General features: G+C 42.8%; 1 long non-coding RNA gene across 3 annotated transcripts in view; it reads left to right on the forward strand.

Moving 5' to 3' along the window:
• LOC138759905 (uncharacterized) overlaps positions 1–16,751 on the forward strand; it is a 138,431-nt gene that overhangs the window by 80,892 nt on the left and 40,788 nt on the right. For 2 of the 3 annotated variants that reach the window (XR_011355217.1, XR_011355215.1), the window contains one exon: positions 1,912–2,220. The exons of the other annotated variant lie outside the window; for it this stretch is intronic. This is a non-coding gene — a long non-coding RNA (uncharacterized lncRNA). Of the gene's footprint in view, positions 1–1,911; positions 2,221–16,751 lie in introns of those variants that run through there. 3 annotated transcript variants of the gene reach the window in all.

Here is a 16,751-nt window from a genome sequence, read left to right on the forward strand (position 1 = left end):
AACATCCCATCTGCATCCATTCTGTCCAGCCCTGCCAGAATTTTATATGTCTCTATGAGATCCCCTCTCAACCTTCTAAACTCCAGCGAGTACAATCCCAATTTGCACAAACTTTCCTCATAAGTCATTCCTGCCATTCCAGGTATCAGCCTGGTGAATCGCCTCTGCACTCCCTCCATTGCAAGATGAGGTAGTTGAAGTGATGGAGGGCATGTGAAGTATCCTGGATGTAGGTGGGAAGGGAACAAAATTGATTTGAGGTAAGCGGATACCGGTTTTGTGGGGCAGGAACACACAGAAACCATAAAACTGCCAGGACAATTAGGTTTGTGGATCTTGGGTCGGAGGTAGAAACGAGTGGTGCAGTGTTGGGAAACAATAAGATCAGAAGCCGTGCTAGGGAAATGACAGGAAGTGATGAGTTCAGAGATGTTACGTGATACAGTGGATCGATGAGTTTTGGTGAGTCCTGTTGGAGGGGTAAGTAAGAGGAGGTGTTTGAGATTTTTTGCTTGGCTTCGGCTGGATAGAGGTCAGTGCACTAGACCACAACAGTGCCACCTTTATCCATGGGTTTGATGGTGAGGTTGGGATTAATGCAGAGAGAGTGGAGAGCCAGGCATTTTGAGAGGATGAGATAGTGAAGTGAAAATTATTGTCATCTGATTGTACAAGTGCAAACCCAGGAAACAGCATTTGATCGTAAAGTTGGGATTAGTGTGAAGAGAGTGACGGCCCAGGTTTTCCGAGGGGATGAGATAGTCAAGTTTATTGATATCTGATTGTACAAATATAACCCCAAGAAACAGCCCTACAGACAAACAATACATATGCAGGACAAGTATTTTAACTATACAAATAAATAAATGAATATTGTTTTGTACATGAGAATCTCGAATGTTTAGTGTGAGCAGATCCTTTGGTCGTTCAGAATTGGAATGAGTGAGAGGACTGGTGAGGTCAATATGGTTGATATCTCGGCAGCAGTTGGAAATATAACATTCAGAGCAGGCAGAAGACCTGAATGAGGTTGAAAGCTGGAGAAGGGGTCTGTCGTGTGGGTGAGAAATCCTGGTTGTAGATAGAATTAGGCAACAAGATGGAGCCGACAGAAGAAGAGTTCAGCATCATGGTGTGCATAGAACTCAGCTGTGGGTGGAGGGAGGTGAAGGAGAGGTATCTACTGAGAACAGAATGGGAAGGTCAGAGGGGGAAGGTGAAGACCAGGCAGGGATTGGGAGAGGGTCAATGGGCTGGAGGGTGTGGGGGGGTGGGTTAAGAGGATGCGGTGGATCACAGGAGGGGGGGGGTGTTGCCTCCCACTTCACTGACTGAGGTCTGTTGGTCATCAAGTCAAGGATTCAGTTGCGGAGGGGGATGGGTAGGTGTTGAGGCAAAGGTTTCAAAGTTTGGGGATGTTTAGTGGGGACTATGGTACTAAAGGTGGACCTATAATTGATAAATAGAAATTGGGTAGAGGTGTCTAGCTTTTCCAGGGACGAGAGGAGGGCCAAGAAAGTGGCATCTGCCATGGTCCTGTTTGTCTGGTAGGCAAAGAGAAATGGGTCAAAGGTGATTGGTAGGCTCATGTTAATGTGAGCCATGACCAGCACTTCATAATAGTGGATGTTAGAGCCATCAGCCAGTAATCATTTAGGCCAGTCAGAGAGACATGCAGCAGGGAAACAGGCCCTTCAGCCCAACTTGGTATGCTGACCAAAATGCCCTTTTATATTTTCTGCCACCACCTGCAGCACAGGTAAAAATAACCAAGGATACTCAACTCTTCAACTTGTAACTAGATATATCTCATAAACCGCAGTTGCCTCTGGTAATGCATCTGTAATGTAAATGCAGCATTTGAAAAAATAATGATCATGAGCCATTTTCACACCCATCTGTGATTTACAGGGAGGAAGAATCGACATGGCTGATTTACAACTAAATCACTTCAGATTTGCAGTCAAGTTGCAGTGGGTTATTTTTACTTAATGCCTACAGCAGGCAATTATAACAAAGCTGAAATTTGCAAATATCACTCTACAACTGGAACTCAGCTCCATGACTGTTGTTTCTGTTTTCATTTTATTTCCATATCTTCTCCTGAACGTGGCAATTCAACTGGCGGAAAGTTTCAGGTCTGCTGGCAGGCCTCCAGTTCCTCATTCAAGCTGCCATTCTTCATAAGTGAGCTGGGAATCTGAGAGTGGGCAGGCTATTAAATCACTGAGATGCATTAAAGATGTGCATGTTTCAGTTCATACCAAGCAGTCAAACATGTGCACTTCCGAGAACAGGTGAGAGCCAAGTGTCTGGACTGGCTTAGCCCCCTCTCAGTTCTGGGACATCAAGGCTCACCAACATCTTCCCTTACTAAAATTAACTTGGCCTTTGTGTTTTATAAAATGCCTGCTGCTGCTGCCTGCCACTACCTAAAGAGAGATGCAGAAAAGTTTGACATGTAAGCTCTAGGAGAATGAGCCACAGTCTTGGGTCCAGAAAGAAGAAAAGAAAAACAGAAAGACTACAGATGCCAGAATCACGAGCAAACAAAGTGTTGCTGGAGGACTCAGCAGCTCAGACACCATCCAATGGTAGAAGTGGTCAGTCACTGTTTCAGGTCTGGGGCCTTTATTAAGACTAATGGGTGATATTATGCATATAAAGGGGAAAGAACTTGAGGAGGGGCCAAGAGGTTACAGGTGTGAGAAGTGGAGAAACAGGAAGGGACAATGTGGAAAGAAGGGAGAAAAGTTAGATTAAAAAAAAAGAAAATAAAGCATAAAGGTAGTACAAAGGTAATGAAAACAGAGGAACCAGATGGAGGAGGGATCATATTCTTGGGTCCTGCTGCCACTGGACACTGCAGAGTTGGACAACGTCTAATAGCTTCTCGTGCATCGTTCAAGGAGGGAACATGAACAGCATTGATGCATTGTAAGGGAAGGTTTTGAATCAATGGTGGTAGAGAAAAACATGTCCTAATTGTATTTACTGTATGCATGGATAAAATACAACTTTTTTAAATTTAAAATTTAGACATACAGCACGGTAACAGGCCCTTTTGGCCCATGATCCTGCGCTGCCCAATTACACCCAATTAACTTACAACCCTCCTCCCCCATACATTTTCAACAGTGAGAGGAAACTGGAGCACCCAGAGGAAACCCACACAGACACTGAGAACACATAAACTCCTAACAGACAGCACCGAATTTGCTACGCTAACCACAGCAAAAAAAAATTGAAATATAGTCAACATTTTGCAGAAATGCACGTGAAAAATAATTTAGTTGAGGGTCTGAACTGAATATCTCATGATTGATTTCATGTTCATTTCTATGTTCTGTGCTCAAATTCCACCATTTCCCCCAGACTTAGCTCAGCATAATGAAGCAGAGGGTTGTGGGTTTTCTCCAAGCACTTGACCTAATGCATGTTGGGAATTCAGAATTGACAAAATACCACACAATCAGAGGTGACCCTTCTAATAACACATCCAACCAATAGCTCATTTATCTGATTAAGTCCAATGTAAAAGATTGAAGCCGACTATTTAAAGAAGAAGAATCTTCTTCTAGAATCTTGGCTAACACCTAAAAATGACAAAATAGTCGTTTTGTCCTTTGCCAATATGAAGCATGTAGTTTAAACATTATCCATTATATGTCCTACTTTACAACAATTGAAAAGCATTTCACTGGTTGAATGGCACATTAAGGTTATACAAGCTCCTGTATAAAAACAAATTAGCTCTTTCTACAGAAAATCACAAGCTCGTCTACTTGTAAATGGAATAAATAATTGCTTACTTCCATTCTTCAGTTATTAGCTCCTGGATCAGTTAAATGCCAAGGCCAAATATCAGGAAAGACTGTTAACAACCACAAAAAAAATTTTAGACCGGTGATAGAAAAAAAAACTAATTTCCTTCTAAAGTACCTCATTGCTGGAATAAACCATATTTTTTACATTTTACCTCCATTTGTTCCTGAAAAGATCACCACGCAATGCATTATGTTAAACTTAGAAGGAGAATTCTTTCTTTGAACCTTTGGTCCAAACAGAGGAATAGAGCTTGTCAATGCACAAGTGGCCTGAAAGGAATACGAGAGCTCAATGCCCTGGTAAGCCTGAAAGGGCGAGGGCAGAGTAATTGGAACTGAGAGCAATATACTCCAACACTCCCGAAAGGTTGAGATCAGTGCACGCGGACCTGAAAGGAATGCAGCAGCTTTATGCTTCAATGGGCCCACAAGGAATACAGCAGCTGGATACTGAAGGGGTGAAGGCAGCACAAGCAGGCCCAAAGGAATACACAAGGGGGCCTGAAAGGGTGGGTGCAGCATAGCGTACTTGAAAGGAACACAGCAATTGAGTGTAGGATTTGGGATGTTATGGGGAAGATGTAGTGAGACCAGATTTGGAGCACTGTGTGCAGTTGGATCACCTACCTGTAGGAATAATACCAATAAGTTTGAAAGAGTGCAGAGAACATTCTCAAGAATGTTGCCAGGACTTGAAGAACTGAGTTACAGGGAAAGGTTAAACAGGTTATAACTTTATTCCCTGGAGCACAGAAGAATAAGGAGAGAATACATGAGGGGTATAGATAGAATAAATGCTAGCTGACTTTTTCCACTGGGGTTGGGTGAGACAAAAACTAGATATTCAGGGGAAGCACAAGGGGGAACTTCTTCACTCAGGGAGTGGTAAGAGTATGGAATGTGCTGTCAGCTGAAGTGGCAAATGCAGGCTCAATTTTTGACATTTAAGAAAAATTTGGATAGGCACATGGATGGGAGGGGTATGGAGGGCTTCAGCCCTGGGCCAGATCAATTGAATAAGGTAGAATAATAGTTCAGCATAGACTGGATGGGTTTTTTTTTTTGTGCTGTAGTGTTTGAAGGCTCTACAAATGAGATAATATCATGCCAGGTTTTCAAGCATTACAAATTATAATTCTATGTCAATGAAAAATAAATTTAGAATGGAAAATGAGGATATCGGAGGCATGTAGAGTTGTTTGCAATGTCAGAGTCTCCTGATCTCTAAACACCATCTACCACATGCATCCAGAAACTTTAAATAAATGTCTGAAAGCCATCTCAAGGACACTCAGATTGAAGTGGCCAAACCATTCATAGGAGTTGACTTTCAATCCTATGGAGTTTACTGCTTGATTTAATGAGGATCACCTTTAGCAAGTCAAAATCATTACTGAAAACCCTTTAAGCCAGCCATTCTCAACATGGGCGTACAGTCCCCCTAGGGGCACAACACCTTTTCACCACATAAACATATTTTTAAATGTAATCGGAAGGAGAGAAATATGGAAGAAACCAAAACTTAACTGCTTCACAGGGAAGGGGCCCATACACTTTGAGCAAAGTCCTGGCTTGGGGGGGGGGGGGGGGGGTTTAACCAAAAAAAAGGTTGAGAATGGTTGCTTTAAGCTATTCCTATTAAGCTATTTAAGATACTCCTCTGCTGCTTTTCACAATCCTCTGCCACATTGGTATCAAGGGCTTCAACCAGCAATTCTGGTGAGCTAATGGCTCAGCCCATCTGTCAGCTAATTAACCCCATCCAACAATCAACTGATTCCCCAACAATAGATTTCCATCCCGACTACCCACTAACAACAAATCAACTCCCTTTCTCACTAATGACACCAACCTCACCATGGCATGCACCTCCAACCAGCAAACACAGTGCTCCTCCCCCCATTCCAATTCCAATTCTAATTCTCACCTGATTTCTTTTCCCCCAAAACCGTGGTTCTGTCCATGTTGCAACCTCAGTAGACCAAGCCAGAGTCATAAATCTGTGCATGTTGCTTCAAAGCAGTAGATGAAGGAAGATATTTTCCTTGGGCCTTACTTTATTGTATTTCCAAGCAGTTTTATGAGCAAGATAATCATTGGTCCAGTGGGCAGCAATGTGCTTTGAAGGCACCAAAGAAATGTAAAGGTCTTTGTCCATAATATTGTTCTTCAATACAAGTATATTTCTTTTAAATTTGTTTACATTTACCATATTGAGATATGTTCAAAAGGAAGACTGTTCTCACTATATCTTTCTTCTGAAATACCCTGCATTTTTTTTTTGCCTTCTTTGTTCTCTAAGTTTACCTGAGAGACTGCTAAATGTTCCAAAGTCCGATTAATAAGGTACCAGTAATTTATTTTGCAATATCATATCTTGAAGCCATCAGATAATTTTTTTTAATTGGTGCCAGGACATGTCAGTCAAGCAGAGCTTAACAGACCTTTTATAATTTATTCTTTTTTGTTTTATGAGTTCAACACATCTGTATTTATAATGGGAATATTGCCACATCAATCAGATTGGATTTCCGAGTAGTGTTATAATTGTCATATAGGAGTTGACATTTCTGTGCATCATATTGAATGCGATAACAATTCCTATGCAATTCAGCCTGTAACTCAAATTGATTTACGCAAAATATGTTTTTCTCTCAAAATTGGACATCCGATCTTGTAGTTGGTCAAATCTAGTAGAAATGATTGTGAAGTCAGTGAGTCAGGATTTCAATGGTTAATGTGATAATTCAATTAGGACAATCAATAAAGATTATCTGATCAGATTTATCAAAAATATCACATGCAGATGAATGGTTTTTTTTGAAACATTTCTTGAATAGGCCTTTAAATCAATGTAGAAGCCTTTAGCAACCACTGGTTAATTTATCTCTTGCATTGTTTATGACAAGGCTCCCCTGATTCCACATATTACAAAGCTCTTAGCTGTTTTTTTTTCATTTACTGCACTGGATTTGCTCTGTAAGCCTAAAGAAACAACATGGTAAAATAAATAATGAAAAGATAAGCACATTGAGAAACAGAACGAAAATAACTAATGATAATGTCTTGTTTCTTTTTGGAAAAATCTTACGTTCTCAAAATGAACAACAAAAAACACAAAGCTTTTAAGGTATTTTGCACTGTTTTCTGTAAAACTATTAGCAGGTTGAGAGCACAGTGTTAAAGCTCATTATTCCTTGCCATAATTTGCAGCAGCATTTGCCTCTGCAGAAATGTCATTTGATTATTAGAAAATAAACAGGAAAGCACACAGAAATGGTGTTATTTGTTTACTTGCTGCATCTTTCTTACAGAGAGAACAAATGTCATGCAAATGGTGCACTGGCAATAAGCTGCCAATCACTTGGCTGGCATTCATGATGATTTGCTAAATCATTTAAAGAGTCATGCTTTACTAAATGAAAAAATATCTGCAGCGAGGGCCTATGTTTATACATGGGGCAAGTTATTATCCCAGAAGACTAGAATGAAATGAAGACATCTTCCAATTAAAGCTGCATATGAACCTAGACAAGGCCCTTTTCATAAAAACAGGCAGATTATGAGTGGGAACTACAGCGACAGAAGCTTTCATTACAACCTGATTATGGTGATATAATTCCCAATGCTGTGTCTGGGCCGAACTTCACATTTGATGGTTTTTAATATAATTTCCTTTGGGTGAATTGCTGAAGATTTATTAAACTTTATGAAAGGCTTAGAGATCCAATTTAAGAGGACATATCAGGGTAATACTGACAGTGGATAAAATAAATTCAAAGAAAGTTTAGCTTATACACTGCCAGAATGGTGTTTTATTGAAATTATTCTCGTGCAAATGATTCATTTTAAGCATGAAAAACTAGGTTTAACTTTGTATGAGATTAAACTCATGCATTCAGAATTTGTTTCCCTCAAGGAATGTAATTTATATTATTATCTGACAAAAGCAAAGTGGTATTCTGTTTAAAAAAAGGGTAGCATGAAACACAAATGAGAATACAATACACACTTACACACACTTACTTCTTCTTCTTTGGCTTGGCTTCGCGGACGAAGATTTATGGAGGGGGTAAAAAGTCCACGTCAGCTGCAGGCTCGTTTGTGGCTGACCAGTCCGATGCGGGACAGGCAGACACGATTGCAGCGGTTGCAAGGGAAAATTGGTTGGTTGGGGTTGGGTGTTGGGTTTTTCCTCCTTTGCCTTTTGTCAGTGAGGTGGGCTCTGCGGTCTTCTTCAAAGGAGGCTGCTGCCCGCCAAACTGTGAGGCGCCAAGATGCACGGTTTGAGGCGTTATCAGCCCACTGGCGGTGGTCAATGTGGCAGGCACCAAGAGATTTCTTTAGGCAGTCCTTGTACCTTTTCTTTGGTGCACCTCTGTCACGGTGGCCAGTGGAGAGCTCGCCATATAATACGATCTTGGGAAGGCGATGGTCCTCCATTCTGGAGACGTGACCCATCCAGCGCAGCTGGATCTTCAGCAGCGTGGACTCGATGCTGTCGACCTCTGCCATCTCGAGTACCTCGACGTTAGGGGTGTGAGCGCTCCAATGGATGTTGAGGATGGAGCGGAGACAACGCTGGTGGAAGCGTTCTAGGAGCCGTAGGTGGTGCCGGTAGAGGACCCATGATTCGGAGCCGAACAGGAGTGTGGGTATGACAACGGCTCTGTATACGCTTATCTTTGTGAGGTTTTTCAGTTGGTTGTTTTTCCAGACTCTTTTGTGTAGTCTTCCAAAGGCGCTATTTGCCTTGGCGAGTCTGTTGTCTATCTCATTGTCGATCCTTGCATCTGATGAAATGGTGCAGCCGAGATAGGTAAACTGGTTGACCGTTTTTACTATTGGTATTTTAATTATACGCTTTCCAATGGTAATGTTACAAATGGCTCAAGTGTGCTGGTTTCACCTTTGGCTGTGTTTTATCCTGAGAGCACATTTCTCATTTGCATTTGTCAAAACTAATAATGTCTTACCCAACAGATAATTAACACAATAAAATGCTGCTAATTTCACAGTATGCCATTATAGAATTAGTCAGTTTGCAGTAGAAAGCAATTAATTCTCCGAGGTGGGTGATAACATTTCAGATACTGACTCCGGAATTAAATTTGCAGTTTTTTTATGGCAAATTATTTTACAACTAACCATTTTTGATAATGACATCCTGTGAAGTAAGTACCCTTCAATTAGCCAAATTATGTGTAATTATCCTAGGCTCCTAATTTATACACATACCAGTAATAAGAAATTCCCTTTTACTGTTAACCACCTTGCAAAGGAGTGTAATCAAGTTTATCAAAATATAATGCAAAATTCCTATTGAAAACTCTTGATAATTTCAATCTAGAAGATGCCCTTGAAATTTATATTGGAAATGTGTGAAAATTAAAATTTAATTTATAAACAAAATATGAAATGCAAAATCTTGGACATTATTGTTGATGTTTTTGTACCTCTTTGGTAATTACTGTGGGACGTTAAAAGCTTGGCAATAATTTTAGCAAACCTGTATGAAAAATATCAGGCAATTCCTATTTTATATTATTTTTGTCCATTCACTCATGTGATAAATTCATTCAAGAAATTTAAACATTTGTATTTAGCCTCAGAAACACATATTCCAAAATTCAAATCTTGAACTGCCAGTTAAATTTTTATCTTTTACTTACTGATACAGCTAACACCAATTCTAAAGGTGTAAACTAGTAAAGAATTTCAAAATCTATTTTTTTTTGTGGGGGAGGATTTGATGAATTAGATATTTGTGGGGAATAGGAGGGAGCAAGGTGAAGGAATTATAGAGAAATTAACCATATAACAGTTTACAGCATGGAAACAGACCATATTGGCCCTTTGAGTCCATGCCGGTTCATTTGAACAACTACATCAGTTCCCTCCTCCCACTCTCCGCCTATAACCCTCCAACCCCCTCATATCCATGTACATATCCAACCTTCTCTTAAATGACAGAAAGGACCCTGCTGCAACTATCTCCTCTGGAAGATCATTCCATTCTGCCACCACTCTCTGAGTGAAGAAGCATCCTCTAATATTTCTCCTAAAGTTGTGCCCCCTTACTCTTTATGCCCTCTTGTTTCAGCCTCCCCAGCCCTCAGGGGAAAGCGTCTACTCACGTCTTGTCTATCTATTCCTTTCTTAATTTTAAATACCTCTATCAAATCCCCTCTCAACCATCCAATGAATAATGAATTATTCCAATGAATAAAGTCCCAGTCTCATTAATCTTTCTCTGTACTCTAGATGTTGTAAACCAGGCAACATTTTTGTAAATCTTCTCTGCACCCTCTCCACCTTATCTATATCTTTCCTATAATTTGGAGACCAGAACTGAGCACAGTACTCCAAATCTGACCTCACCAATACCTTAAACAGTCGCAGCATCACTTCCCATAAGGCAAACAAAGAGTTGCCATGAGTATTGCTCAGCGCCCCTAACAATAGGATAAAAATAAACAAAAGAGAGTTTCTTTAGAGTCAATCAGTGCTGCCCATGGACCGGGCTCCAGTTCTCCCACAGCTTTTGCTGCCACACAGATTCCTATTTGATTCATTGGCATCCCAAGCTCCAGATCCAAACCTCCAGCACGATCATGAAGTTTTAAGTGCCCGAAGCCCTTCGGGAGCCCTTCTTGCCCTCCACACCCTCTTTCATTCCTGACACTGATACCTAGTTCTCATGAGCCAGTAACCAGCGGCCCTCAGCCCGTGCAGGTTCCCTGAGTGTATATCAGCCACAGCCTGTGTGGGTCCCTCAGCCGCTGGGTCCTTCGCTTGTCTGCTGCCATAGTCACCATCCTGTAGGGTTGTCTCCCATGCCGCTCCTTCTCCAATGCAATCAAAGGAGAAATGGGAGATTAAAGTGTAAATTTGATATTGACCAACTTCCCTAACATTGCTTTGTTTCCTTCACATAATCTCATAACCTCTCATGTCATTTCTTATAATCTCATCTCACCTCCCCATATGCTATCTCCCTGTTTCTTCCTCTCAACCTATACTCACGACTCCTCTTTCTGATTTTTATCCCCCTTCTCCATCTGTTATTATATTTCTTCATTTTATCCCTTCAATCCCCAATGTTTCTTCCCATCTATGACTATTTGTCTCTTCCACTAACACTTTGGTTTTTCTGCTTGTATTCATTGTTAGCCCTGGCTTCCCACCTAGTTCACATTGTTCTCCTTTTCCCTTTCCTTCCTTATTGTACCTTCACCTTTTACTTCCTCTTCAGATCTTCTGTTCATCCCTTTCTTTTATCCCTACTCATCAACCTCCCATTCTTGTACTGCTCCTTCTATTTTAAGGTAATTTCATGTTTTTACTTAACTGATAGGTCATTTTGAAGATTATAATTCTAATGTGCTCATTGGACAGAAAGAAGATGGTTTTCTGGGGCAGACTGAATATTCAGCACAGGTGGCTTAAATACAATCAGATGAATGCATCCAAGGAAATGTAGTCTGCTGCTTTATTGCAAATGATTTTGAAAGGTATCACTGGAAAATACAATGAATTAAGTTTCAAGTTTCTCTGTGAAGAACATGCTCCTTAACTAGAAATATGAGAAACAATTCAAACACACTGGAGCAATTCTGTGTACTCAGCAATGGGAGCTGTGGATGGACAATGGAACTCCATCCCGGACTTGCATGCATAGATAAATATCTCAGTGAGTGTGATGAAACAGCTGACAAACAGTGGTGGAACAAAAGAAACGAGTTGGGGAGGATGATTGGCAGGCAGTAGAAAGAAACAAGGTCACAATCTGGGAGGGAAGGAAGCAGTTGATAAGTGTGACAGGTTGAAATGAAGCAATGAGAGGAGTTGGGTCATCGAGGAAGAAACAAGAAGGAGATTAAATGATTTGGAGAAGATAAATAATTCTGTAGGAATCTTGAAAATTGGAGTGGGAAAATATCAAAAAGTTAAGGTTTGTCTTTACAATTTTTACTTAGGTGGTGTTTTTTTTTTAGTTCTGTGGTAAACCACTGTTTGTATATTTATCTATTTGGACACATCCATTGGCTGGCTGTACCTGTGGCTCCTCCCACAGGCTCCTGAATAAAGGTGATTGTTCCACAGCTCCCCCTCCAGTGCAGGACAGTCGTGAACCATTGACGTGCCTTTGCTCTATAGCAAAATCTATCAATTTGTTCAACTTCAGTCTTTTGGGGTCATTAATGGTGCATCAATTTTATTTGCAATAGTTTTTATTGATCCTCTATCACCTGAGGCATCTACCAACTTTGAACTCGGGACTGTTTCAAGGCATTCCTGCAGGAATCTTCAGCCATCATGCAGTCAGAGACTGACATATCACAGGCACTGCACTCCTGAGTCGCATTCTGGTGAACTCGATGATCAGGGACGCCACATTGTTTCAAGAGGCCATGGACATTCTAAAGGGCCAGTACCTATGAAAGATTAACACAGTCTATCCCAGGCACCTCCTGGTGACCCAAAAGCAGCGACCTGGGGAGTCAAACGCTGAGTACCTCTGGGCCTTGGAGACCCTTGGAAGGGCCTGTGAATGTAAGGCCATGATGCCTGATCAGGGATGCCTATGTTACAGGGATCAGGTCAAATTACATCCAACAAAGATTATTGGAGCAAGGGAGCTCAGCCTGTGGAGAGGAGTCGAACTAACATGTACACTGAAGTTGGCCCTTCAGAATATGGAGGCCTACACAATCGATAATGCAGCCACCTGGTGGTTGCCCTGGGTGCTGTCATCTTAGGATGCCACAGCATCCCCTCATCCTGCAAATTATTCAAAAATGGCGGCAGTACTCCGTGAACACCTTGTACCACCATTGCTGATTCCGTCAGCGACAGACCACAGCCGCTGTACTCCGGGAGCACTCGAAGTGCTACTTCTGTGATCTGGGCAAGCACCTGAGGAAATGCTGCCCAGTGAAAGACATGGTGTGCTCCAACTGTGGGAAGAAGGGACACTATGCTAAGGGGTGTAAATCTAAACCCCTTCCCAGCAGCACTACATGTGGACCATGGGGCCCGCCATCTTGAATGCTGGCATTGCCTGGAACTAGCAGGATTCAAGATGGCGGCACTCACGGCCCACATGCGGTGCTTCCGCGAAGGGGTTTGTGAGTCATGGGGACTGCCACCACAGCAACAAGCAATGCTCCAACACTGGCCTACATCATACTTGACCGGGATAGTCCATATCAGCTTACCAGGTCAATGATGGATATTCAGGTAAATGGCTATGTGATGAATTGCCTGTTCGAAAGTGGAAGCACAGAGAGCTTCATTCATCCAGACATAGTGCAGCACTACTCCCTTGTGGTAAGGCCAATAAACCAAAAGGACTCCTTGGCCTCAAAGTCACATACGGAGGATGTCTGTGGCTATTGTGTAGTGACTCTGACTGTGTGGGGTACAGAATATAAAGACTTTATGATGCCACAGCTCTGAGCTGCTGTGTTAATGGGACTTGGTTTTCAATGTCACCTTAAAAGCATGATGCTGGAGTTAGACGGACCCATCCACCCCTCATTGTCTGTAACTGATAGTTCTCAAATCACCCACTGTGCTCCACCCACCCTTCAGCCGCTCCACCTCATCACACACAGCTGGTAACCCAGTCACTCATCATACATGATCTGCAGACTCTCCATGCTCAAAATCACCCCCCCCCCCCCCCCCATTGTTCACCAATCTCATGCCTGACTGTAAACCAAAAGTAGACGGTACAGTGCTGGGGACAGGGCCTTTATTTGGGCGGAGGTGCAGCAGCTACTTAATAAAGACATCATTGAGGCCAGCACCAGCCCTTGGAGAGCACAGGTGGTGATAGTAAGGAATGGGGAGAAAAACAGGATGGTCATCAACTACTGTCAGTCCATTAATAGGTACACACAACTAAATGCATAGCCCCTCCCACATATATCCGTTATGGTGAACCAAATTGCACAGTATCAGGTCTTCTCTACCATCAACCTGAAATCTGCATATCATCAGCTCCCTATCTGTCCAGAGGATCACTAATATACTGGGTTTGAGGCAGATGGCCACCTCTGCTACATCTTGTGGGTCCCCTTTGGCATCACCATCAGAGTCTGTCTTCCCACAGGAAATGGACAGCGTGGTGGATCAGAAGGAGCTGCAGGCCACATTCCCGTATCTTGACAATGTCACCATCTGTGGCCACGACCTACAGGGCCATGATGCCAACCTTCAAAAATTAATTGAAATTGCCAAGCTCCTCAATCTCATGTACAATAAGGCTAAGTGTGTATTTTGCACAACCCACCTTGCCATCCTTGGCTATGTCACTGAGAACAGAGTCATTGGTCCAGACCCTGACCGCATGTGCCCACTCCTGGAATTTCCCCTCTCCTACAGCCTTAAGGCCCTGAAAAGTTATCTGGGCTTTTTCTCTTACTATGCCCAGTGTGTCCCTAACTATGCAGACAAGGCCCGCTCCCTCATCAAATCCACTTATTTTCATCTGACACCAGAGGCCTGTGCAGCCTTCAGTCGCATCAAGGCAGATATTGCCAAGGCCATAATGCATGCTGTGGATGAATCCAACCCATTCTAGGTGGAAAGTGATGTGTCAGACTTCACTCTGGCTGTTACCCTTAACCAGACGGGCAGACCAGTTGCTTTCATTTCCCATACTCTCCAGGGCCCTGAAATTTAATACTCCTCTGTCAAGAAGGAGGCCCAAGCCATTGTGGAGGAGATGCGGCACTGGAGACACTACCTGGCCGGTAAACAATTTACCCTGCTAACTAAGCAACGTGCAGTTGTGGTCATGTTCAATAATCAGCAGTGGGGTAAAATCAAGAATGACAAGATATCGAGTGGAGAATTGAACTGTGCACCTACAATTACAATACCTTGTACCAGCCCGGGAAACTCAATGAGCCACCTGATGTCCTATCCCGCGGGACCTGTGCCAGCACAAATATTGACCACTTACAAGCCTTCACAATGGTCTCTGCCACCCTGGAGTTACTAGGTTCTTCCACTTCATCAAAACCCGCAACACTGTACTCAATTGAAGAGATCTGGTCAATGCCCGAAAACTGCCAGGTCTGCGCAGAGTGCAAGCCACATTTCTACCAGCCAGACAAAGCACAGTTGATACAGGCCACCCATACCTTTGAATACCTGAGTGTCAGCCCTCCATGGACCGCAATATATATTTCCTCAATGTTATTGATGAGTACTCCGTTTTCCATCCGTTGCTCTGACATGAGTGCTGTCACAGTCATCAAGGCCCTGCACAGTCTCTTCAGTCTATTCAGCTTCCTCAGCTATAATCATAGCAACCGGGGGTCCTCTTTTATGAGCAATGAGCTGCACCAATACGTGCTAGGCAGAGGCATTGCCACAAGCAGGACCACTAGCTACAAACCCTGGCAGAACAGGCACATAGAACATCACCATCTGCAAGGCTGTCCTCCTAGCCCTGCGGTCTAGGGGCCTTCCAGTCTCCCGCTGGTGAGAGATCCTCCCAGAGGCACTCCACTCCATCAGGGCCCTCCTATATACTGCCACGAATGCCACACCACATGAACGTATGTTTTTCTTTCCCAGGAAATCTATGACAGGGACCATGCTGCTGGCATGGCTGACATCTCCAGGGCTGGTCCTACTCCAGAAACATGTAAGGAGCCATAAGTCTGACCCTCTGGTTGAAAGGATCCACCATCTCCAAGCCAGTCCCTAACAACCTACATGGCATACACTGATGGGCATGAGGACACTGTCTCTGTCAGGGGCTCTGGAGACCTCCACTGATTACTCCACAACACCCCTCCACCTCACCCCTAGCCACCCACAATGCACCAGGGTTACGGCACATCAGACTTATCACATCATACCCACCAGGCCAATGCCGACGACTGCACACAAGCACCCCAGACTGCCCAGGACCTCACCACTGTGCCACAATTGCAGCCAGTATTATGATAGTCACAGAGAAAATCCAGACCACCTGAAAGACTTAATTTGTAATTGTAGCATCATCACTTCACACCGCCAGATTCTTTAAAAAAATAACAAGGGGTAAATGTGATAACCACTGTTTGTATATTTATCTGATTCGACACACCCATTGGCTGATTGTACCTGTTGCCCCCTCCCACAGGCTCCTGAATAAAGGTGACTGTCCTCCCCAGTGCAGGACAGTCAAGCAGCATGGATGTGCCTTTGTTCTATAGCAAATAAAAGCCCATCAGTTTGCTCATCTTCAGTCTTTTGAAGTCATTGATGGTGCATCCACTCTGGAAATTCTGTTTTTTGAACAAGCTTTAACTGGTTTGTTACTGCTTCCTATGTTACATACAGTCAAAGACTCCCTTCTGTCTCTCTCTCTCTCTCTCTCTCTCTCTCTCTCTCTCTCTCTCTCTCTCTCTCTCTCTCTCTCTATCTGGGATTCAAACTGCCAGCAGCATTTCCTTCTCTCTCTCATTTGCAAAACCCCCAACCTTCTCCAACAAACAACAGGAGTTCATCTTTTGGTCCATCTGTTGTTTTAGGTAAACAAATCTCTCAATGACCTCTGAGTGAGCAATTTGCAGAGAGGTCAAAAGCCTTGCAAAAAAGTCCAAAACAGACAACCTGGCTCTGGTTGTTCTTCCAAGATCATAGTCCATTCATTTCATGACATTATTTCAATTAGCACCTACTTGTGAAATGTGCATAGCATTCTCCACAGTTTCTGTAAAGTCACTGAATATGAATTCTTCAGTATTTCAAATAAGATGTTTTAAAGTGTGTGTATGTAACCTACTCTAATTTTACCAATTTATCTCCCAAAAACATCCCCAAATATTCCATCACAGTACCCATTTGTGACAGTGCTTCTTTCCCACTAAAGGGTAGTTGGCCAATACTACAATGAGTAGAGGAAAGGATCATGCA

Source organism: Narcine bancroftii, chromosome 1 (assembly GCF_036971445.1).
Source record: "Narcine bancroftii isolate sNarBan1 chromosome 1, sNarBan1.hap1, whole genome shotgun sequence".
Classification (NCBI taxonomy): Eukaryota; Metazoa; Chordata; class Chondrichthyes; order Torpediniformes; family Narcinidae; genus Narcine; species Narcine bancroftii.